This window comes from Aphelocoma coerulescens, chromosome 5 (assembly GCF_041296385.1).
Source record: "Aphelocoma coerulescens isolate FSJ_1873_10779 chromosome 5, UR_Acoe_1.0, whole genome shotgun sequence".
Classification (NCBI taxonomy): domain Eukaryota; kingdom Metazoa; phylum Chordata; class Aves; order Passeriformes; family Corvidae; genus Aphelocoma; species Aphelocoma coerulescens.
This window is the reverse complement of record NC_091019.1, coordinates 43,458,234-43,482,731: the sequence shown is the minus strand read 5'-3', so window position 1 is coordinate 43,482,731 and position 24,498 is coordinate 43,458,234. Positions and strand designations below refer to the sequence as shown.

At 39.1% G+C, this 24,498-nt stretch overlaps 1 protein-coding gene across 3 annotated transcripts in view; it reads right to left on the bottom strand.

Moving 5' to 3' along the window:
• Positions 1–22,258, bottom strand: part of SSTR1 (somatostatin receptor 1) — a 46,598-nt gene extending 24,340 nt beyond the window's left edge. For 2 of the 3 annotated variants that reach the window (XM_069017841.1, XM_069017842.1), the window contains exons 1-2: positions 22,147–22,258; positions 13,271–13,350 (exon numbers count right to left, since the gene is read on the bottom strand). The gene's annotated coding sequence lies outside the window, so the exon portion shown is untranslated. Of the gene's footprint in view, positions 1–736; positions 1,348–13,270; positions 13,351–22,146 lie in introns of those variants that run through there. The other variant, XR_011151417.1, reaches the window with a different exon arrangement.
• Between the last annotated feature and the right edge of the window lie 2,240 nt (positions 22,259–24,498).

Below are 24,498 nucleotides of genomic sequence, written 5' to 3'. Positions count from 1 at the left end.
CCTTTGTGAAATCACCCACAGCAAACTCGGGGATAGAGAGACAGGAGCCTCGTATAGCAGTTCCACAGAGGTAGCCTTCATTGTCTAGCAGTCCCTGTGAAGGGAAGGCCAGGGACAAACACTCCCTGATAGGGGACAAAACAGGGGCTTTTTATGGGAAAGGCAGGGGGTGGGGTAGAAACCAATTAGCCAACTGGATACAGGTTATTACCATATAGAAACAAGGCATGCTGGGGGTGGTTCACTTTGTCACCAAGACCCAAGGAAGGTTGCACATCTCTGGGGAAGGTTATCTTGCCCTCAGGCCTCCCTCCTCCAAGGGAGTGCAGAGGGCTCTTGTGCCAAGGGCTCCCAGCCCTCCACAGAAACTGAGCAAGAGACACAGCACAGATTGCATACTGGACTCCCATGCTGAATCCTTTTCTCTTATGGAAACTGCAGAACAAAATGCCCCCAAACTCATGTTTCAGCAGGCACAAATTACTGCAGAAATCATTTGAACCGTTCAGCACTGATTAGATATGATTTATTGTGAGATTTTATCTAGATAAATTGAGTGAAACTAACAAATATTAAATGCAAGAATGTGCATTTTATAAACATTACTCAAAATTTCAATTCTGTGTTAAGTGAGGAAGCTGAAACTCATTTTGCAAAGTGATTGTGGTTTAGACACTGTACAAACAAGGAGCAGCCACCAAGGTGGCCTCTAACAGGACACACACGTGCACAGAACATAGCAGTCTTCTCTCTGTGTTCCCTCAGTGCTTTGCAAGGAAAGGGATAATGAAGGGCTCCATATGATGGAGGGTCAGTTGCCTCAACTCCTCCATGGAGTTCAGACAACAACCAGCCCCAGTACAGGCTGTACTCCACCTCTACATGCTGATCACCCCAGTTCCTGTGCCAGCAACGAAGATAAATTCTCTTCCACCTCTCTGATCTGCCTGTGCTGTACATCCTTTGCCCATCATCCACAGAGGTGTGGGACAGACGTAGCACTGCAGAGTTTCTCATGGTTATACCTATTTATAATGAAGAGGAAAGAGAGGAAATTCTCTGTAACTGGTTCAAAGACTTCCAAAGGGTTCATGCACACACTAGCAGAACTAACAAGAATCTGATGTGGCTCTTTGTCTCTTTCTGCTGCGTGTTTCCAGATGTAACCAGGGAACTTACTCTGTCCCTGAGGTCAAGAAAAACAAAGAGCAGTGGTGCCATTCCTTTATTATCCATTTTCCTGAGCCAATCTTAATTGCTTGTGGAGTGTGTTTTCTTCCATGGTTCTGTTTACCACCCGGACCGCAGGCAACCGGTACCCAAGGCTTCCACTTATTGCAGACAGTCCTGAAAAAGGGCAAAGGTGGAAAATCCACATGAACTGGCCCAGGGAACAGAGTGGTAAATGTACATTGTCATACATGAAATCCCTAATTAGCTTGGTCTTTGCATGTTAAGTGCCTTAATTAGTTAATTTTGAGTTAAACAGCTCCTTTAATTGAATGATAAAGTTAACCCATCAACCCAGGTACAAAAATCAAGCCTTATTATTAGGGTTTTCACTATCAAGCTTCATTATTAGTGTTTTCACTTGTTCAAAACAGTGTATTTGCACTAGTCCCAGTTAAAATTCCCAGTTAAAAGTTTCCTAGTTAAAAATCCCTTTTTCAAACTTTAAACCACTTGTACACTGTAAGAGTTGTTTCTCCTATGTTCATTGTCTGCTTTTGTGGATGTTTTGGGAGGTATTAGATGTATTTTAATTTTTTTTTTAGGGTTTTGCTTTGCACTTTAGTCTCGGGACTAACTCCAAAACCCCAGTCCTAACAGCCAGTTGCTATTTTTAGCCCCATAGCCCTTATTCTGCAAGTAAGCTCCATGGCAACCTGAATCTTAATGAGGGCATGTTACCACCCTTACTTCAGCTGTTACCACCCCCCTGACAACGACAAACTATTGGTAGACAGAGATGATCTGTCAAAAGGAAAGCACCAATCACTTTGGACCAAAGGGGCGGGCTGTGGGCGGGCTGTGGGCGGGCTGTGGGCGGATTGGGGCGGAGCAAAGGCACTATGAAAGAACGATGCACCCCCCCCCCCCCCCCCCCCCCCGAGCAGCTGAGACCCCTGCAGATCAGCTGTAGTGGACGCCAGTTGTGGGTACTTAAGCCTTACTCCTTTTTAAGGAGCCTTTAATAATTTTTACCTTTGACTTTTGGATTAGCTAAAAGTCAGCCCAGCACTGCAAGTTCTTCCACCAGAGGTCCAGTGCTGTCTAAGCCTGAAGATCTCTAATCCCTGCGCTCCTGGGGCATACCTCCTGAGCCACTAGGATCCCAGATTTTTATATTTTTCTAATTTCTGTAATTCTTCAATTTTTCCATTTTAATAAATTATTTTAATTTTTACTAAGAGTTGTCTCATTCCTCACATACATCCTTAACCTTTTCTTTTTCTTGATTTTCCATTTTGGGGTTTTGGCTGATCAAATGGAGTCTGCTACTCCTACTTACAAGAGCTTTCTTTTTAGGCCATATTTTCAATGGCATTGGTATAGAACTTTTAAGCACAAACAATTTCTTGGGATTTGAGTTCAAAGAAACAGCCAATCTCAATCACAGAAAATCATAGTTTTAGTGTTGCTGTCGGAGTTAGTTGAACAACGCAACCTTATAAAAATCTGTCAAGAGGCCCTTCAAAGCAAGAAAAAGCACAAACTATTCCAGAGCATCCAAAAGGTAGTTTTCATGCTATTCTGAAGCTCCTGCTAATGGGACTGTTATCTCATCTGTGCCTACGTATTGGTATGAATATGAGTCTGAAATACTCTAAGCTCTTCAAAATCAAGTATGTTTCCTCCTAGTAGGTAAAACAATCTAGAGTCATTCTTCTTTCCTTTTTTTCTACTCCAGATAACTATGAAATGCTGTGAGAGAACTCACAGTGTCTAAAGTAAGATCTTTCACCAAAGTTTTTTAGATAATTTGAATAGTTTTCACCTTAATTATAGTACAGGCAAAGTTATTCATCCCAAAAGAAAAGTCAGGGTATTTAAAACAATATGTCTTGAAAAAGCCACTCGTCCTTGCTGACCCTTTGCTAACAGTTCTAGTGTATCAGACACTGAATTGTAAGCTCCCATGGGTGTGGGACACTGTGAGATCTTGGATTCTAGTTGGTTTCCAAATGTGTAAGTACAAAAAACCTGGGAAAATTGTCAAGACTTTTCCCTGGTATTTTCTAAAATATTTCATCAGCAAATTCAAAAGACTGCTGCTTCTTTCAAGCTCTATACTTAATTAGTGTTTTGTTACCCTCAGACTTATAGCACTGACATGATGCATATTTAGGATAATATATATTGTCCAAAGAAAGAAGTCATTAGCTAATCAAAACTGATAAGCATATTTAAGTAATTTTTTTTTTTTTCACTTACATGACTTCAAAGTGGATGACTATTCTGTTCATCTGTGAAGAAAGAGAATGTGTCTGGTCTGGGTTTTTTTGCAGTTTGGGTTTTTCTCTTTCTGTTAGAGCGAATAGTTCAAAAAAGCAACATTATCAAGAATGAGAAAACTTGTTATAGAGCATTTAATTATGCCAGACCTAATATCATTCTGATAATGTGGGATTTAAAAAACTGCTGACATCAGTAAAGAAAGAGAAAGAACAAAAGAGTGCAAATCCCTTAGAAGTATTTCCTCAGAAGTTTGGAGCAGCACAAAATCCACAGCAAGCCAGAAAAGATAAAAGAGCAATGTGTGTGTGTGTGTGCGAATGTGCATGTGCACACTTCTGAGGAAATGCCATGGTTTTCAACTGTTTTCTTTCTCCATCTGTCAGAATTCTTTATCACTGTGAAAAAGTCACATAAAATTCTGTACCCACAATGGCCGCAGGCATTCTGGCCATTTTTTCCTCTCATACTGATGTACCATGCATTAATTGATGATTTTCAAAGGCTGTGAAAAGTTCATCAGCGATCCAGGGGGATCATTGTAAATGAAAAGGGGTTCTGTAAATGCAAAGTTTATAAAATAAGCATTTCCTTAGTTTATTGATTCCGTTTATTTATTTACTTCATTTTATAGCATTAGTGAGATCCATTTGACAGCATGAAGTAATATTTTTCAAACAGTAATGGTCAACTTTGTCTTTAAATGAAAACTATTCCATAATGTTACAGATAGATTGGAAACATGCTCTGACTGAAACAACCTCAGTGGTTGGGGCATTAATGGAGAGCAAGATATTCATCTTTCCATGGCCCAGATGGGTGCCCATCCACTTTAACCTGTAAAAGGTGGAGCTCAGTGGAAGAGAGGAAGGGTGGAAGAGTTAGTTAAGCATGTAGTCCAGTCAGTGCTTTATTCACAGATGGCCAGGCAGAAGTTGAAGTAAAAGAAAGAATAGTTAAGCTCTGTAACACCTTCTTCCAGACTTCCTCTGCAGTAACAGGGAAGGAAGGCATTTCAGACAAGTCTCAGACAACAGTGCATTAATTGATGCAGTTGTAACCATAAATAGAAGGAGTCTTCCCGATAAGGTGATTACAACCATTCCTACAAACAAAATAATGGAAAGGGGCCTCCTGGCAAAGGGGAAAGCGGAAGTCAAAATGCAGCAAGATAATTTCTATTTGGTGATCTTGCTTTCACCTATTATTTCTATAGTGCTTATAGCAGGACACGACAATCTGCCTGCTTGGGCTTGGCCATGGATGTTCCTAGCCTTAGTATCCAAGCAGGGTCCTGCTGTGCAGCCTCACTGCTGCCTCTTTGTTGCAGCATCTGTCTCTGTTTGAGCCTAACCTTCCCTGCAGCAGAAAGGCATTTAAGGATTTCAAAACTGGAGGTGAGAGCTGGTTACACATTCACCTTCCAATCTTTCCCTAAGTTCTTTTGAAAGGAATGTATTCGTATTATCTTTTTTGCCATCCGCAGTTCATATTAATTGATAAACCAATTTGCGTGGTATGTATTGTTGCTCTTAAAATGTGCAGGTTGGCCACTTGTGCTAAATCCAGCACACTATTTTGAGGATAGTGATTTTTCATTCTGAATTTTTACACATGGCTTTCTTGCTTTATTTCTCACAGTTGAAACTTAATCTTTCTGAACCTCATACTAAACACATTTGTTCCAACATATTGGACAGGAACTACAAATTGCTGTTGGGACACTTTTAGTTTGGTAATTACACTACAGATAATGCAGATAGAATAAATAGCTATTAGAATATGCCTGACATTCATGTGCAGTTGTTGACAGTCTCGTCTCAACAAAAGAACTGAATACCTAGTTCCTTTTTTCATGTGCCTGCACTAATTTGCTATGACCACAGATCCTATTTGTTTTGGTTAGTGGAAAAGGAAGGTAATGATTCTGTATCAATCTTTAGAATACATTTGACCTCAGTGACTTAGTGCTATTTTGTGTTCTCCTTGGCACTCATGTCTTCTGTGGGGAAATATGTCCTGAGTCAACACACCATTGTAATTTGCACATGCCTGTCTGCCAAAGACTGTTAACTCAAGAATGGTGTTACTGTAATTCCTTCCCAAATCTTGCTTACTTGATGGACTAGCTGATTGTGCTTTGATTTGTTGGGAAGTCATTGTCACCCTTCTGCATTGACTTTAATTCCTAGTGTGTTCTCAGACTGTGCACTAAAACCAGGTGAATATTCTTAAGAGATAGCCTTTTAAAATCACCTTTCTTCTGAGTTGCAATTATCACTCACCACCTCTTGTCCTATCACTTTACAGTTATAGACAGACCATCTAATTTATATCAGGGCCTATTTCAAAAGTGGGCTAATGAATGAATTTTCTGAGTCTCAGGAGTGTTGCAATTTTCATTCAACACAAGGAAGTTTTCTTCAGACATTTGAAGCCCAGATGTAATTGTTACAGCAATTAGTGGAGTGAATCTATCAAACATGCAATAGAATTTCCTTTTTCTTCTCTTAATTTCTTGTATTTCATCTCTTAAAGAACATAACTACTATTAGATAGGTTAACACACATCTCTTAAAGTAACCAATAAAATATAGAAGGGGAAAAGAGCATGTACTGGAAAATACTTCACACAGAATATTCTGTTTCTCACATTTGGCAATTTCAGGACAGCCTGTGATGAAAAGTCACACATGGACCATCGCCACTGATGGCCTCTGATGACTCTGTCCTTCATGCCATATGTCTTCCCTTTTTTTTTTTTTTTTGATGGATGTATCTTCCAGAGAAATCTATAATGATTTTAAAGTATCAAGTAAGGGTTACACAAGATTTGTAAGGTAGTCCAAAGACTAATTTTCTCTGTTGTTAGAATGTGCACCTTATTTTTACCTCAATTTTTGCAACTTCATTTTCCAGCTGTGACTCTACCTGGGCTTCCTAGATTAGAGAATTTTGCTGTCTGTACGTTTCCTCCTAGATAGATGTCCAGACATAATTATTGTGTACTTTATATTTGCTCAGATAGTAGACGGGTACTTAGCCATACAGATCAGGCAACCTTTGTTTTGGATTCTGTCTTGGGTTTTGTTTTGGCTTTTGAGCTTTGTTTTTAATTCCAGGAGACTGAACTTTCAGCAGATGAATTACCTTCAGTTTAAAAAAATAAATAAATAAATAAAAATAAACCCCTTGAGAACTGTGGATTTTAAGTTTTCACTGGACTTTCAGCAGTCTTCATTTCATTTAAGGTGCCTAAATACTTTGGGTTTCTTCCCAATTTCCCTAAGAACACACTTTCACTTTTTTTTTCTATGTGTAAAGTATCTGGAGGGTCTAAACCATTTGCTTACCTTTTTGAGGTTCTGACTTGGTGTTTGCTCAGGGTCAGGCTCTTCCAGAAGCCAGTAAGGTCTAGCAGGATTTCACCATGAGACCATAAATACCATGTGTGTTTTTATGCATTAGTGCCCATTAACGAGTGGGTAAGTGTAAAGGGAAGAAAGGTTTGGGAAAAAAATGAAAACGAATATGAAAAAGATCACTCTAATACGGTGTTTGCTTTTATACAAAATATGGACACATGAATCATGATTTCGACTGAGCTGCACTGTGGGATGTTATAACATACCTCTAAAAAGAGGAAACGATCAAGAGATGCTACAGCTACACAATACACCTGAAAGCTTAGAAAATGGATCCAGATGAAGGATGTTTAGAACATAAAACTTGAGTGTTAAGTAGTTGACTTCAATAGAAATAATGCGTGAGCTGCAGCAAAAATTTAGTATGATAAAACTGCAAGGTATGATGCAGATCTGCTGGTGAAAACATATTTATTGGTCTGATACACTATGCCAAGTTACTGCAACAGATGACCTGACTGTAAGTGCATTGACAGATGCTGGTTGAAGCTTTAGTAGCAGTAGTGACAAGTGATTAAGAATGTTAGAAACAACCTTCAAAAAGAAGGTCAGCTACATGTTTTTCAATCCAATAGGTGATTATTTCCTAAGAACCAGAATATGATGTTTTTATCTCTGTGCTTAGCCTCCTAAAAAGAGACACCTCACACTATCAAGGAGATAGAAGAATCATTAAAAAACAACCAAAATTAAGTCCACTAGAGAACAAGACTAAGTCTATTTAGCTAAACACATCTGAATTACAAAAACATAATATATGCAAAATAATTCAATTACTTCTTGGCATAATACCCAGTGTTCATCTTTAAAGATCAAAACATATACATATCTTGTTTAATTGCCAGACAAAATGAGTCAGCCAAATATAAAATTATTCATGACTAAAAGACTGTCTCGGAACCATTATCTTCATGATAAAAAATTGTGATATTGGCACAATATAAATTTGTAAATAACATTAGTCACAACATTTAGGTAAATGGTACGCTATAACTTTGTTCTTTTGCTTTCCAAAATGAAGAAAAGATTCTTTCATCTCACACCTGCTTCTGAAGGAAACAGAGACCTGAAATAGTAGGCTGAGACAAAGAGCATTTCATTCTATCCCACACAAATATCCTTCTGGGGTTTTTTGGTAAACAACAGCTTGCACTCTATGCCAACAACATATCCTCCTAAAAGTCTTAAGAGCATTTTATGAAAGAATTCACTCTGATCAGAACATGCATCACAAATAATACAATTAAGATCATCCAGTATTTTAAAAACCTGCAGGAAACCTTAAGATACATGTGATTTCTTCCTCTCAAGCTATGTGCAAAAATGTTCAACAGACACCAAGGACTTGTCCATTAACTCAGGGTTCCACATACTGTCTAACCATCCCTTTTGGGAGAAATCCAATTACGAAGGCTTATCTGAAGAGAATGCCAAAATTGCTGATTTGATGACTCTCTTAATTTTCAGGCAATCATCACCTCGTATGTTTAGTGGCACTTCTGCACAGCAGGTACGGAGAGCCGTGCTGGGTCTGCCTATACAGAATCCCAAACCCACATCTGAAGGGGAGTGTGATGCAACAAATTCTGAGACAGAATGTGATTGGAAGCAATAGATAATTTCCTGAGTGGACATAATATTTGACGAATGACTGTACAATCAACAGCTCCTTCAATAGCTCTGCTAATGGAGGTAGGAGCACCCCAGTACTCCCTCTCCAGGGGATAAACTTGTCTTTACAGCTCTGCCACTAGAAGCAGGTGTGTGAAGACTGCTGTGTTTGCTTCATGCAGTCAGGAATATGATTGTGAAGTCAGTGAAGATGATCTAAATGAAGCTGTCTGATTTCTCAAAGGAGACGAGTGTGTCATTTGCTCCCAGGCAGTCTATAGGGACAGTGATGAACACCTTGCTAGCAATAATAAGTAACTGGAAGAAGTAAAACATAATTAACATAACTGTTTAATATCAGAAAGAGTGCCTTTTCGCTGCCTGAGGAACTTATATCTCTGAAAATGGTGTGAAAAGATAAGCTATTTGTTTCTTCAGTGTTTCCTATCAGTTGTCACCCCCCCACCCCCATGACACTGGCTTTGCTGATCCCTTTCTTCAGGTACTTTGAATACTGTATAGGGATCCTCATTGCCCATTATTCTATAGATTGTACTAGGCAGTCAGGCATGTAAAAGGTGATGTCACTACTAAAATCTTGTGTGGATATAGCTACAAATTCTTCAGAAATAAGCTCCTGTGAGTATATTTTTAATGGTTTCAAGTATCTGAAAATTGGCAGTGTATTATGTTTAGTTTGTTAGAGGTCACCTGTAAATGATGGTTTGCTCACACTGTAGGAATGAAAAAGATTGTTAGAAGGTGGAAATCAGAATAACAAACATAAAGAAAAGAGTCATTTTATATTCTTTAGCTCCTTGTGCAAAGCTGTGCATGTCACTTTGCAGGGAAATGTACATATTGGTCTTTTAAAACATACGGTGCAGAACTTGCTGCCTGTGAAAAAAAATATCCCACTTCTCTTCAGACCACAGTCATCAGTCTCCCCTTCAGGTACAAATGCTTTAATCAGCCATCTGAAAAAAGCAAAAATTGAGCTGCTTCTTAGCAACCCAGTTGAGAGTGGCATAGTACAGATTCTTCCAGGAGAACATTCTAAGCATTCTTTCAGATATTCTGATTTGAAAAAGAAGATCTAAAAATTATATTCTATCAGGATAGAAGCCAGTGGGGGAAACACCACTGATTTTACTGCAACAAGAATTTCAGTATTCATTTTTGGCATCTTGATATAAAGAGTTTCTCTGTTCAGTAGTATCTCCTTCCTTTTATATGTCATATTTGTGAGGCTGAAATTCATTCTGCTAAAAGATTTTTAAGGAAGCAGGAGCTAATCTAAATGAGTCACTTTTTAAAAACAAGACTTCACAACTCTGAATAAAATTTATTAAACAAATATAATTTCCTACACACAAGCTTTTCATATCTGGAAACTTTATTTTGCAGGCAGGCTGAACAATCAAACGTGCATCTGTTTGCTTTGAGCTCAGATGCCTCTTTGCACATGTAAATGATCATAAAATATGGCATTTCTATGCTTAGATTTTCAAAAAATGTGTTCCAATTGTTTTTGCCATAGAGCTTGATTTCACTTATGCTGATACATATCCCTTCAAGTGCATCTGTTGCATTGGTGTTGAGACCCCAGTTCTGATCTTCTCAAATTTGACTATATAAGAGGCAAGGACTTCTAAAATTTTACATGAAAATGCCATTTTGTATTATTGGCTTGTGGATTGTCATGAACTTTGCTTTTGTTCCATTTTATACGGTCCTACTCTTATAATTTCAAGCACCTTATTAGGCACAATTGGTGAGAACTAGGGTTTGATCCAATGAAAGTACAGCATGTTAGTAATGATATAGCTTTATTATGTGTTTTCTGAAGGCAAAGGGAAAATAGTTAGGCAGTGCAATTGTTATATAGTATACCTACAATTAACATTTTCTTTGATTCTTAAATCATTACTTTCATGCACCCTTGCATGTTTTTTATTTTTTTAACCCTCATTGAGACATATACAAATCCCAGTTCCAACCATCATCTAATAGAAATGTCCCAGTTGGCTGGATGGGTAAATAAAGATTTCAGTCTTCAGCTACATCATATTAACATTAAAAATAGAGAGAAATCATGGAGGGAATGGTGCAGTCTAAGAATATATTAAGGGATGTAGGAATGCTTGTGTAAGTTTGCAGTGAATCCAGCACTGACCTAGTCTTTCCTGTTATTACTCTTGCTAGTTAGGACAAAGGTCTTGTGTGCAGGTTGTCCTGCACTGACACAAAAACACTTAAATGACTCACTGCATCCATGACCATTCCCTGTGAGGAGATGGCATGGCTGAAGTCACTGAAGTGGCTCCAGGCTGGGCAGAACACCGCTCATTCTGCTCTGGCCTTTGCTCATCCCCACATCTCTTTGTTTTGTACTTCATTGATAAGGTGGTTTCCACATGGGGAGGAATGAAAGGTGCCTTATAGATGTTTCTCAGCTGCTCTTTCCTCTCTGAGCTATGGAGTTTGGTGAACTGCCAAGAATGAGCTTTTCTTGCAACCTCAATGCAGAGCTGCCTACAGGTAGCATAAGGCAGCACAAACTCGGCTGGAAAATCAGGCTGTCATTAGAAGTACAGGTTCAAAGAGAAGTGTTTCATGGCCAGTTTTCTAGCATTACTATATGAAAATGTGTCCTTGAATTTTGCTCTTTGTCTAGCATATTGACTGTGGAACTTCATCATCAAACAGGTATTAAATGGGGTAGTGAATTTCACTCTAAGACATTTTGATAAGTTTTCTTATCTGAATAAACACTTTGCATGAAAAAGACAAAAGGCAATGACATAGTGACCATTAGAGAGTATCCATTAATATGTAGACAGAATACTTATACATTTTGTTGTTGTTGCTTAAATTTCAGTGCCTGTTTTGTAGTTTGTGTTTTTTAATTCATCAGCCTGGGAGGGCAAATCATAGAACCATAAATCATAGACTATTACAGGGTTGGAACGGATATTAAAGATAATCTAGTACCAGCCCTCACAGCCATGGGCATGGACACCTCCCACTAGAACAGATTGCTCAAGTCCTTGTCCAACCTGGCTTTGAACATCACCAGGGTTGGAACATACTCAACCTCCCTATGTGACCTGTTTCAGTGTCTCACCACCCTCACAGTAAAATGGGTAGTAGTAGAAGGGGGGAAGGAAGACAGATCTCAAAATAAATCACGTTGAAGATCTCTTCTAAATAGTTTTATTTTGTTATTCCAACTTTTTGACATATCTAGTTCAAATTCTAAATTGACATCTGATCATCTGGCACCAACGCTTGTTTGAAGTTGCTGGTTACAGTTCAGATGGAGGCAACATTTCTATTGGCACGCTGGCACAACTTGCAGACATGAAGGAGTTTTTCCTGTTTCTCAGTATCATGACTGAGTCATAGCAGAGGGGAATACACATTAGTGCTGGCATCTGAGTGAGAAGTGGTGAGAAAAAATATTTTTCTAATGTGTTTTGCAAGCAAATAAATAAGGAGAAGAAAAGAACTCACCATTTACAAATGCTAATGAACTGGAAATGTAATGAACTGGAGATGAAAATGTAAAAATGTAAAATGTAAAAACCCTGCACAAAAAAATTGTAAGACCATCTTGTAAAGTTTTGTAACAGAAATAAAAGAATGGTATAAATGAACATGGAATGCAAATGCCCATTCATAGTTCAAACATGCAGTCGTGGGGCCATAGAGTTGATAAGAGGACTGGAGTACCTCCCCAATAAAGACAGGCTGAGAAAGTTGGGGCTGTTCAGCCTGGAGAAGAGAAGCTTGCATGGAGATCTTGTAGCAACCTTCCACTATCTGAAGAAGGCCTGCAGGGAAGTCGGAGAGGGACTCTGTCAGGAACTGCAATGATAGGAAAAGGAGCAATGGGGACAAATTGAAAGAGGAGAGGTTAGGTATCAGGAAGAAATTCTTTACTGGGAGGGAGGTGAGGCACTGGAACAGATTGCCCAGGGAGGTTGTGGATGCCCCATCCCTGCCAGTGTTCAAAGCCAGGTTGGACAAGGCCTTGAGCAACCTGGTCTAGTAAGAGATGTCCCTGCCTATGGAAGCGGGGATTGGGACTAGATGATCTTTAAGGTTCATTTCTTTCCCCTAATATTCTGTGATTCTATGGTTCTATGTGTGCGTGAGAGCTCCAGAAGAAACATTAGGAAAAGGTTTAAGAGAATCACCTATACTGTGACACTGTTCACAGGACACTGCTCCCAGAAAACCTTTCTCAGAAGCAAAATTGAGGCACAGATCTGAAAGCCTGTGCACTGATAAGACCATAGCATGGAAGACTTGTTAACTGGACGCCTGTAGCCAGCTCACACCAAATCACATACACTTACCTTATTAGTCCACCAGAAAAACAGACACAGGTTTCAAACAGACAAGGAAGAACAGATAATGAGATATGGCTTTTTTTGCAATTTATAGAGACTGAAATAAGCAAGATTCTGAAGCAAAGAACTGTCCCATAGCTACTCATAAAGAGTGTAAACAATCTGTTGCCAAAGTGTTTTACCATTGCCGTTCAAAAGAGCATCAGAGGTGCATATAAGGACTCAGTAGGTCATGTCCTCTGTGCTGGTGCTCCTGGCCAGAATACTTGGGCATGCATGTCCTGGTATTTGTGGGTCTAGGGATGTGAGACTGTGAGGGAATAAAATCTGAGACCAAATGCACGAAAGTTGATAAAATCAAATTACCTGGATACTGTAAAAATAAATGTTTACTTCCCCTACACAACTTTTCACATTTACCTTTGTTACACTTTCTTACATGCAGAATGGACTCAGTGCTTCCTGTAAATTCAGAATACTGTCCACTTCATAATTTTCATCTGAAGGACAAAACCAAGAAGGATTAAGTTAAAATTTTTCTGTATTTTCCTGCTAGAGAAAATACATCACTTGCTTGGTGTTTGCAGGCTGTTGAAAGAACATGCAAGCATAACTCCATGGCCCCCCACAATGGCTCTGTGACAGTCCTCAAAACACTGAGCAGTTTTTCTGAACTAGAATTAATTTCAGCATCATCATAATTTTGACTTTTGGGTTTGTTTTATCCTTTAATTGGCTTTTTGTACATGCTATAAAGGCTTCCTTTCAAAGGAATTAAACAATGAATACATTATAACCAATTAGATGTTTTAATGGACTCTGTGCCGAGACTTTTAAAGTCTGTCTGATCCCCTTGTATGCTGAGTGATCAAATATAGCCTGATGTCATGACAACTCGCTTGGCCTTGTGTGACTTAGTTTACAGACCAGCTGGAACATAAACTCATTAGAAATGCCCACAGATTTATGTAAACAGAAGTGGTGAAGCCCAGTTTCTATTTGACTGAGTTAAAGTAGCCACAACACTCTAGAACTAGGTGCTGTGCCCAGCTAGAGAGGTAGGTATTCGGGGAACAGTTATGGCTCTAAGACAGCAGAATAGACACAATTTATGTTGGAGAGCATTGCTTTTTCATTCGACAGAACAAGAGATAATGGTCTCAATTATGCTTCCAGGTCTTGCTGTGCAGCTGTGTTAGCTTTAGTGGGAACAAATGAATTACATTTGCCTGACTGATTCTAAAATCACAATTGCATGTCAAAAGCAAGGTTCTCTGCTATTAAACTTCATGAATCCAACTCAACCCACACCAGCCTGAACTGGTTAATGAAGGGAGATTAGATGTGAACTGCAGCTGGAAGTGGGGGGGTCTTCACTGGTTTAGGCTCTCAAAGACTGTGATCTTACTCACTGGTTGTATGAAATAGGATCAGTAGTGTTAATAAAAAGGTGATATGTGCCCATTCTCTCCCTTGACTTGGGGCTTCCCTGTATTACACCAAAATATGGATTTATTCTGGCACTGGAAGACACCTCATCTGACCAGATGTTTACTTGCTCCCTGATCACATAGTGCCATTGTCACATCGGCATCTTAGGGAAGAGCAACTGCACGAGGAGCACGTCACATGGGGAATATCTGTTGGTAAGCTGTGACACATACAAGCATCCAGTTATCTCCTAGGTGGATGTCATGTTGCTTGCAGGAGAGGTGATCATCTGACAGGACAAAGCCTCACCATGTGTTTTTGAGCTCTTTCATAAGCCATCTGTGATCCATCCTGCACTTACTGAAGCTGGAGTTTTACCTGAGTTTTATCTGATGAAGTACAAAACAGTTGTCATGAACTACCTCCCACCTAATGTTGCAAAACTGTCAACATACTTGATAGACCCACGGAATTACAATAGTAGAAGGGCAAATAAAACAACGAGTCAGATGTTTTTTACTCGAATTAACCCTTATGGTAAATATTTAACTTTACTATTGCATTGGTTAAGAGGTAAAGGCTGACACTTCTCTCAGTTACATTGATAACAAGTGATGCTGTCTCCATAATAAAAATGCTCACTAGATGCCAAGTTTGCCTGAACCAGCTGTACCAAAACGTGTTTTTACACTGTCAAAAATTATAGCTCTGAATTTGGTTCTTATAACATATAGGTCAGCAAATAAGGTGACATCTCATGAGCCATAAACCAGTGGAGATTCAAAAAGACACTTTTTTTTTTCCCAATTAAATATCTCATCTGACTGTACTAACTTCAGAAAAGATATTCCAGGGACCATCAATCAAGGTAAACATAGGTGTTCCAAGAAGAAGTATTAGTCAAAATAAGTAGGAGTGTCCTCAGTAGTTGTCAGGCAAATTTTCCAGTGGTCTACAAGGATCAAATCAAGACTTATTAGCATAAGATGCAGCACCTTCTTAGACAGAAACCTCGTTTGTCAGATGCAACCTCTGTCTAATGATATGTGAGGGATGAACAGGGCTTACATGAAAGAGAACAGCAGAAAATGGACTTTGGAACAGTGAATAATTCTGCAGTGCTGTACCCCAACGTAAGTGTGATTCACTCAGAGGTGCAGTTGATAATTATCAGTTTTCTTGCATCTGTGTTTGCTTTTTTACATTTTTGGTCAGCAGTGAGTAGCTATTTTCTGAGGTTTCATAGCTTTTACCCTCTCTTTATTTAATGTTTCTGTCTTTGATGATTTTAAACATTTATTTCCACCCTGCAGTTGCTTAAGATTTCAAATTTCATTTGCTGGCAGTATGTTCCATTTTCTATACCTTGACTTCCAGTTACTTCCCTGTGGCAAGAACTCCACAGCATTCTCAGGAAGAAAGTTATACTTGGGTTAAGCAGCAAACAAACCTTCAGAAATCTGTTTTTCACTTTCAGTTCAGTTTTCATTATATTATTAGCATGGTATTATGAGCCAGCATACACATTTTTCATCATTTTCCATAGTTAAGGACAGTCCCTGACTCCGTAGCATGTTAAGTATCAAAAATTCTGCTCCAACTAGCTCCTACCTCACCACAGTGGTTTTCTAGAATGTGACTGGTAAGAGTGTGTCAGAACACTTTTTATATCACACCCTTGTTTCCACTTGTCAAAAGTCACTGGATTGCATCTGACAAAGGAAATTTTCTCCTCCATATGCAGCATTTGGCATCATCAGTCCTTGAACTGGTTCTTGCAGCTCCATGAAAATATAGATCTCAGCTCTTTACAACCCTGTCACATATTTTGGGTAATCACTCCTGCCAGAGCCAGCAGTGGTAATCCACTGCTCCCACAGCAATGCAGCAATCTTCAGCCTGAGAGGCCATGCTTATTGTCAGACAGAACTTACTTGTAGGAATGCATCCAGTTTATTGCTCTAGAAGGTCACCCTTTCTACAGTGATATAGGCAATTAATTGTCATGGTTCAACTTCAGCTCACAAATAAGTACCCTAAGTACCTTGCGGCCACCCACTCACTTCCCTTTCCCTGCCCAACCCCCACAAAGGAGATGGGGAGGAGAATCAGGAAAGAAAAAGAAATGGAGTTAATGAGTTGAGCTAAGAACAGTTTTATAACTGAAACAAACATAACATTAATTGTAATAAAAATCAGAAGGAGAGAGGGAGATAAAACCAAAGAACAAGTGATGCACAGTACAACTGTTCATCACCTGCTGACCAATGACCAGCCTGTCCCTGAGCCACAATCACCATCCTGCTCCCCCCAGTTTATGTTCTGAGCATGATGTTCTATGGTATGGAACACCATTCTGGGCAGTTTGGTTACCTGTCCTAGGCAGGCTCCCTCCCAGCTTCTTGTGCACCTCCTCACTGGCAGAGCATGAGACACTGAAAAATCCTTGACATAGGGCAAGGGCCAATTAGCAATAACCAAAACATCAGTGTATTACCAACATTATTCTCATACTGAATCCCAAACACAGCACTGTACTAGCTACTGAAAAGAAAATGAGCTTTATCCCAGCTGAAACCAGGACACTAAGGTACAGAGAGTTAAAAGTTAATTAAATATGGTTTTAGTGGCTACCAAAAAAGTTTAAGTCTACTTTCATGTCTTCATTATCCCTTCTCTTCCAGGCATCCACCAGCCATGAGGCTGAAGAAGAGACTAAGTGTTCTCCCTCACAGCAAACTCACTCTGGTTACAGATGGAATTGAAGGACTAACTAGTGAGTATAAACTGGAATCACAGAATCCCAAGTTGGAAGGGACGTACAGGTATCAACAAGACCAACCCTTGGCCCTGCACAGGACAGCTCAAGAATCACACCATGTGCAAGTTGTAAAGACTTGTCATTTTACTCTCCTTTGCATAGTAACATCAACTAAAACTTAAGTTTTGTTTTACCTGGTTTGTCTTGGACAGTGATGTTCATAAGTGTGGAGTCTATCACGTTTGATTTATTTATTTATATGAGAAAGCCAACTTTATTCAGTAAAAACACTGCAGGAGTTTTTGCATTCTTCCAGGGACTGAGCTTTATCACTTCTCTGTGCTTTTTACTGACCTAAGACAAACTGTTTTTTCACCCAGTTAAGCATGCTTTTACATGCTGTCTGGTTCAGGGCAGAGTAACTGCATGTCCCAGTATCACAATAACAAAATCAGCTTATTCCTGGAGTTTACAGAATTAAACATGATACATTAATGGACTAAGTGCTGAAACTTGAAATGGGAGGTCTTGACTGAACAGCAACTGCAGTAGTGAATTGTAAATGTTAAAGAATCTTATCATAGGTAGTGAGAGCTGCTCTGTCTTTGCCTGGGGTTCTCATTAAGCAATGACTAGGCAAGTGCTCTAGCTGAGCTATTTTGTTTTCTAATTTTCTTAGCTGTGCTAACTCCTTAAATGTGTCAGAGGAAAGTACCAGCTGAAGGACTGAACCATTCTTTCCCAACAATCACTGAGGTTAAAAGCTATTAAGGCTTTTTACTTGGAAAACTCAACAACTATAATAACACTCTGAAAACATTCATAGAGCTATAACATAAGCAATGAGGTATTTTATTTCTTCATTTACCATCCGTGAAGAATGTAAATATCTTACTTTGAATATGTTAAAGCATACAGCAATCCCCTTGTGAGATAATAATATATTATTTTAGCTCTGCTTACTCTTAATTACCAGTTCAAGTGTTTGTTCAGAGTGACCTTTCCAAATGTCAGTGTTTTAAAGAAAAACTTAAGGGGTGTCTTAATGCATCATTGGATTTACTATGCACAAAAATCCTGACCTGGAGACCTTTGAAACTCATTAGAGGTTCCCATTGACTTAATAGCATTAGGTAAGGCCAATAATTACTAGAACTGAGGCTAACTCATGATCTTGTATCTGAGCACAGACCATCTTTTAAGAGTGTGCAGAAGTGATGCTAAGCTGGGAGGTCAGTCTCATCTTGAATGCTTGAATTGTGTAAGGTAATGGTAATAAACTGCACTGTGTTATATACAGAGATGTATGGATCTAGAGGGAGGGTTGACGTGAAGGTGCTAGCCAAGATCTCAGATTGCACAACATAGCAAAGTCAAAGAGCTTGCAGGAAGGAGCAGCACTCAGACTTCCAGTGTAATTTCCTTTTCTCCTATAATTTAAAAGCAAAAGGCTTTCTGACTCTTCATAGTCTAGAATGAGTCTCTCAATGCAAAGAAAAATGCTGCATTTTCACAGACCAAAGCTAACTTTCTTTCTAATTATTCCCAGAAAGAAAAAATACTTACAAGAAAATTACATACCAGGAGAAAATGAGGTGATAGAATTTTTCCCTTATTATACTATTTTTGAGACTAAGGATAGTGAAAATAAAGTGCTTGACACTCCAAATTCTGTCTGCTTTTTTCTTTGAAGGGCTCTGCTTATCCTGTGTGTTGAAACAGAGATATGCAATTTAGCAGTGGGTTGCTTTTATATGAGATGTTTTCTTCATCTCCCTCATGAAAATCTCTCTTTATCTTGGACCTACTGAATATCTCAAGATGATGACAATTCAAGCAATAAATCCCTTCAGATAATTGATGTGTACAATTCCAAGTACAGTAAGGGAACAACAAGTTTTTGCTGCATCCAAATTTACAAGTACAATCAGATGATGGAAGTGAACACCACTGAGCAATAGGGCTCTGCCCAGCTGCAGAGACTGCATGGTGGCTGACTCTCATCCAAACAATGGCAGGCAGTACTGTCCTATTGCTATAGCACAAGGCACAGCAGAAAGGAAATATGGCACTGGAAATAAAATTATGGTGATCACTTTGTCAGAAACATGAAAAAATTTCAGACAATTCTATGAGCAAAGACAGTGAAAGGATAGTGCAAGTGAAATAAAGGTCACTTTCAATTGTGCAAGTGATCATTAAAGCCTCTGCAGAGGGTCATTGTACTAAGTATTGTTTTGTTTTGTGGAGATTTTCATATATTTCTTTCATTTGATATAGGCAAATTTACTGTTCCTAAGGAGTAATTTTTTTGTCTGCTTTGGGATGTTTTGCCTTCTAAACAATCACTTGAGAGTTTTTTTGCGTGAAATACTAACTTCAGCACCAACTTCTTAAAAAAAAATCAGAATGCTCAAAATAAAGAATAACTTTTCTAAATGGTTCAAGTACCTCAGCAAACCCTCAGACCAAACTGCCTTCATCAGAAGATTATAATGCAATATCTCTTTGATCGGGCTTGCATTATGGAAGTGGTTTTTGTTGTTGGTTTGTTCCTCCCCCACTTCTATTTCTAGCCCATTTTAAATGTCAATACAACAGAAGGGGGGTTTAAAATTTGGGCTTGGTCAGACATAAAACAGCACTTGCTCTGTAGTTCTTCACATTTTTCAAAATGTTCTGACATAGAAAAATTATTGTTTTTATCTTTTCATCTACTAAATTGATCCTAAAATGTTTGCTATAACATTCCCAGTACAGAAAATATGGTTATTAAAAAAGGCTGGAAGGTATTGTATTAGAGGCAAAGGTGCATTTCAGAGGTGTTTTGGTTTAGTGTGAAGACTGTTAAGCATTATATTGTCTTTACTTCTCTGTAGTGAAGTGCTATTGATTTTTCTTTTTCAGATACTAATCTTATAGGAATTACTAAATAAATACAGTAAAACGAAGGCTTTCTAAAATTCTGCTTACAATAGTAAACATTAAATACATAAATACAATAAGTTATACTTTCAAAATTAAACCTTATAAAATGCTTTCAAAGAAAGTAATTCCCTCCAAGAAGAGGTCTTCAGAAAGCAAAGGTGGTTCTATGTTTTACAGCTCTGTGTAACTTAGGGTGTCTGAATTTGCTTACTGCCCAGAGGCAAGGCAGTGGTGCCATCACAGAATCCAAGTTGGCTAAATACATCTGAAAATCTGGCTCAGCTATGCTTCACCACGCTACAGACATGGGCTAAAATACAGCCAAAGAATTCAAAACAGGTTTTTGTTTAGTGCTCAGCTGGCCAAAAACAGGATTGAAAAAGAAAGGGAGACGTATGACACAGTTACAAGTACCTTTCTTATTTTTACCTCAACAAACATTTGTTTGCAGACCAACAATGGGCTGAAGTGGGGCCTGTTTAAAAACTGAGTGCATGGCCAAGGTAAATCTGCCTGACTGTGAAGGGAGAGGGGGAGGGGATAGCAGTGCTATCCCCTTGATGTCCAGCTTGAGCACGCTGGTTCCCTTTCTGTGGAAAACAGCATGGTACAGGTGAAGGACAACATGCCATCATGCTGTCGAGCCTTATGGAGTGATTGAGAGAAAGTCCTATGAGTATTAGCTTTGTGTTTTAGGAACAGATGCTCTTTGTCCCTTGTATGTAGGCTGTGAGGTTCATGCAGAGACAATTTGCAGAGAAGTCCTGAAAGCCTGAGAGATCTGGATCCAGCCCCCACTGATTTTTTTTAAGTACTGCCATACAACACCAAGCATTCAGTAGAATCCCTGGTACAGGGCAGTGAGGTAGTGTCACAGTTTCAACAAGCCTGAGGCAGGGAGAAGTGGAAGGAGAGCTTTTTCTGCTGTGCACAATATGATAGACCCGCATGGCTGCGGCAAACTTTGGATTGGAATATCTTTTCCAGGGCAGTCCTCTGGAGTTGTTTTGTGGAACAGTGGAGATGTGAACACCATGAGGGGACTCTCCATCTTGTCCTTTGGAAATAGACCTCAGCTGGTACTGGCTGCATTGGGTTATTAGGCCAGGTCCGGTAACAGGTTTCTGTTGATATGTTTTAACTACAAACAGCTCTGGCTGAATAACAGAAACAAAAACTGAACTGAGGTTTGGATCCACTTTTCTTTTTACCTTTCCCAACCTCACTTCTCCACTGTCCTCATTTAGGACTACTGTTGCAGTCTGGGATGCCTTGAGAAAGCCTCAGAAATTTAGAGGACATATATTTACTGCTTTGGTTTCTGCATCATCTGCTGCTCACTTGTCTATTTAACAGGGTACGGAACATAAAACCACATACAATGATATTAAACAACAGATTGGGGGATAAGTAGAATAGCTTTTTAACAGTCTTTCAAGGAAAAAACCCTAAAGCAACAACATGCACAAAGTATTTAACCTGTTATTGTGCTCCCACTCATTTGTATTGTTTATATACTTAGTAATAACAGTAGTTATATCTGTAATACCAAAGTGAGAGGTTGTGTTTCAGCCTGTCCTCTCTGTCAGGCCAGCAGCTCAGCAGTTATCCTCACTCTTCTGAGATGACTGGGGATCAGGAGAGCCCGTCTTTTAAAAACTGTATAGAAATATTCTCTGCACAGCACTCTACACAATTGTAAGAGTGAAGAGGTACAGAGAAACAGATTAAGCCTCAAGGAATTCAGTTTGATTCCAATTTAAAATATTTCAAATTTTAAGAAAGTGTAGGGATCTACGCCAGATCCATGGCGTAGAAGAATCTGACTTACAATACTGACAGTAACTGACAGTATCACTACTCTCCAAAGTTAAGGAGTACACAATTCTTTTGAATATTAACCTCTAATTAGGATCAAAATATACAAAACTCAGAGAAACCTTGAAAAACAGACAAAGGAAACCACAAGAAAAAAAAAAAAGTCTGGTTTAAAATGGAGAACTGACTCATCTATAAGCAATAACTTTAAGACACACATATTTTGCAAAGATAGGAATTAATACACATAAATGAAAGCCATAGGTTTAATGTATCAGCTATAAGTAGATGATGCCAAAGATAATTCAGTGACATTTCTTATATTAGCTCTGTACATAACAGAAATAAAAAGCCTTACCCCACAGGAAATCTGCTTCCCATCCCTTTCGGTGAGGTAAAATGTTACCATTCTTGTTGCTTTCTATGAAGACAGCAGTGCAGTGGTGTAACAGGACCTCATGTCAGGTTCCAGGAAGACTTTCTATTTTGGAGTAAGTGTACTGTACAGTTCTCTGTTCTGCTGATTGCAGAGGTTCATCCTCCCTACTGCAGTTTTGGCACATATACTTTGTCTAACATTTTATGCTCCTACTAGACATGCCAGAGAGCTGTGCAGGAGTACTTTTGCCACTGAAACAGATAGAGGGACTTTCTATCACTCATGTTCCTTATTGCTTTCCCTGCATTGTTTGGCTGCTTAAACTCTACTTCTCTGAATTATTTTAGCCAGTTAAAACACCTTTAAATCTCCTGTTAAAAACACTTCTAAGTGACTATTTTGTTGTTGGTGTGGCACAATTATATCCTCCATCTTCTGTCTAGCTTAACCTTCTTTCTCTCTACCACATGTTCATGAAAATTCAGGTGCATATTAAATTAAAACATTAAAGGGACAGGTTTAAGCTCTTTATGAGGAGAGGGATTTCACTCACAGATACATTGCTGGGTGGGTGTCCTATGGTGATTCTTCAGGTACCTGTGTACCAGACAGGTACCTGTGTACCCCTAACACCAGATGTTTGAATTTCCTTCTTCCCTCTAATTTCTCTCTATGGACTCTTACCTTCTTAGCAAGCTGTTCCACAGCCACAGATCTCTTCAGTGCCTCCCAGCTCACCCAGAGCTTCTCAGACTTCTCGAAAGCATTTCACCTCTCCCAAATCCAATTTCTGGGTCTCCCAGGAGCAGTCCACACTTCTCACTAAAACCTCTTTCATCTATTCCCCAAGTCCTTCCCTATTTCATTTTTTTCTGACGGAATAGCCCCAGTCTTTAAAAAAACCTGCCCTGGGTCACTTTACCAGCTCTGATTTTCTCCACCAGTCACAACCCCTAAGTAGGGTTTGTGGCCACCTCCCAGTTTAGTGTGAGCACATCTGCTGTACTGCTCACTGGCTGCTTTGCCCACACATAGTTGCAGATTTCTAATATCACAAACACATTCACACATTTCTTTTAGCTGCTTGTATCTTCTGTCATCTCCCATTGCCAACTGCCAGCCCAGATGTTCTGGTCCTGGTTTTCCTTGATCAGATCTTCCTGTAGACAGCCAAAAGCCTATGACCAACATTTAACACAGCACCAATTAGGACTCTAAGGGCAAAAATAAAGACTTCACATACAAAAAAAATCTTTCTGAAGGGGTAGGATGTGTGAAGAAGTGAAATACTTTCATCCTTTACCATTCCACCTAAAACATCATGAGTGTTGGCAGCTGCAGCCAGGGCAGTAAAGCTCCCTCAGCTTTCAGTTCAACACTGTTGGCTGAGGAACATGCAGCATGTTATGAGGGCACAGTGAGAGACGTGTGGCAAAGCGCATCACAGCACAGTGTGGTGCAGTGTTTATTTGAACACTTGGGCCTTACTCTCATAATTACCACTAAGTGGGAGTTAGTCAGCCACCAGATACAATTCCAACTGTCCCAGTTACCCAGTGAGAAGCCTTAGAGGTGTCCCAATTAAACACAATGTAAATACTACAAAATATGTGCATAAGCTCAGCTCCTAGAGAGACCTCTTGATTAAAAAGACATCATTATTTCACACCTCTGCTAATTAGCACTGACAGTTACTCTGATTTCAGAGGAATTTGATTGCTCCCAGCATATAACCACACTGACAACTGGTGCATCCTGTACTCAGCTCCAAATGTTGATCTTGAGAACAATACTGTAGAATGACCTCATATTACCTCTGACCGCCTAGTTTTGCTAGGACACACTTTGATGCATAAATATTCAACACAGCCAGGAGTCCTCATATCAAAGGAAAATAACTATGTAACAACAGAGAGCAGAAAATTTGGTTCTGCAGTTCACATAACTTCAATTTCCTTACTGCCCCAGTTTTGTATATCCTGTTGTAGGTCTCAGTGCAAGTTAATCATAGAGTGGCTACTAATAAACAGTGTAAAAGAAAAAAACTGTAAAATTAAACCAGGAATTACCACTGAAAATTTATCATCTTCTTCTAATTAAAATCTTCAAACTACTTCATATTTACAAGAAATTAAGAGAAATGAGTAAGATCTGTTTTTTGTGATGGCCATCCAAAAATTTGGAGTCCACTAATCTGGAAAATAATCAAATGGCAAAGATTCCATCTGTCTGTAGATTATTTAATCACAATATGAGCAGAACAACCCAATACTGAGAAATCTTCCTGAACTGCAGGCCCATTACTTAATCATGTTTTTTTAATAGATTAAA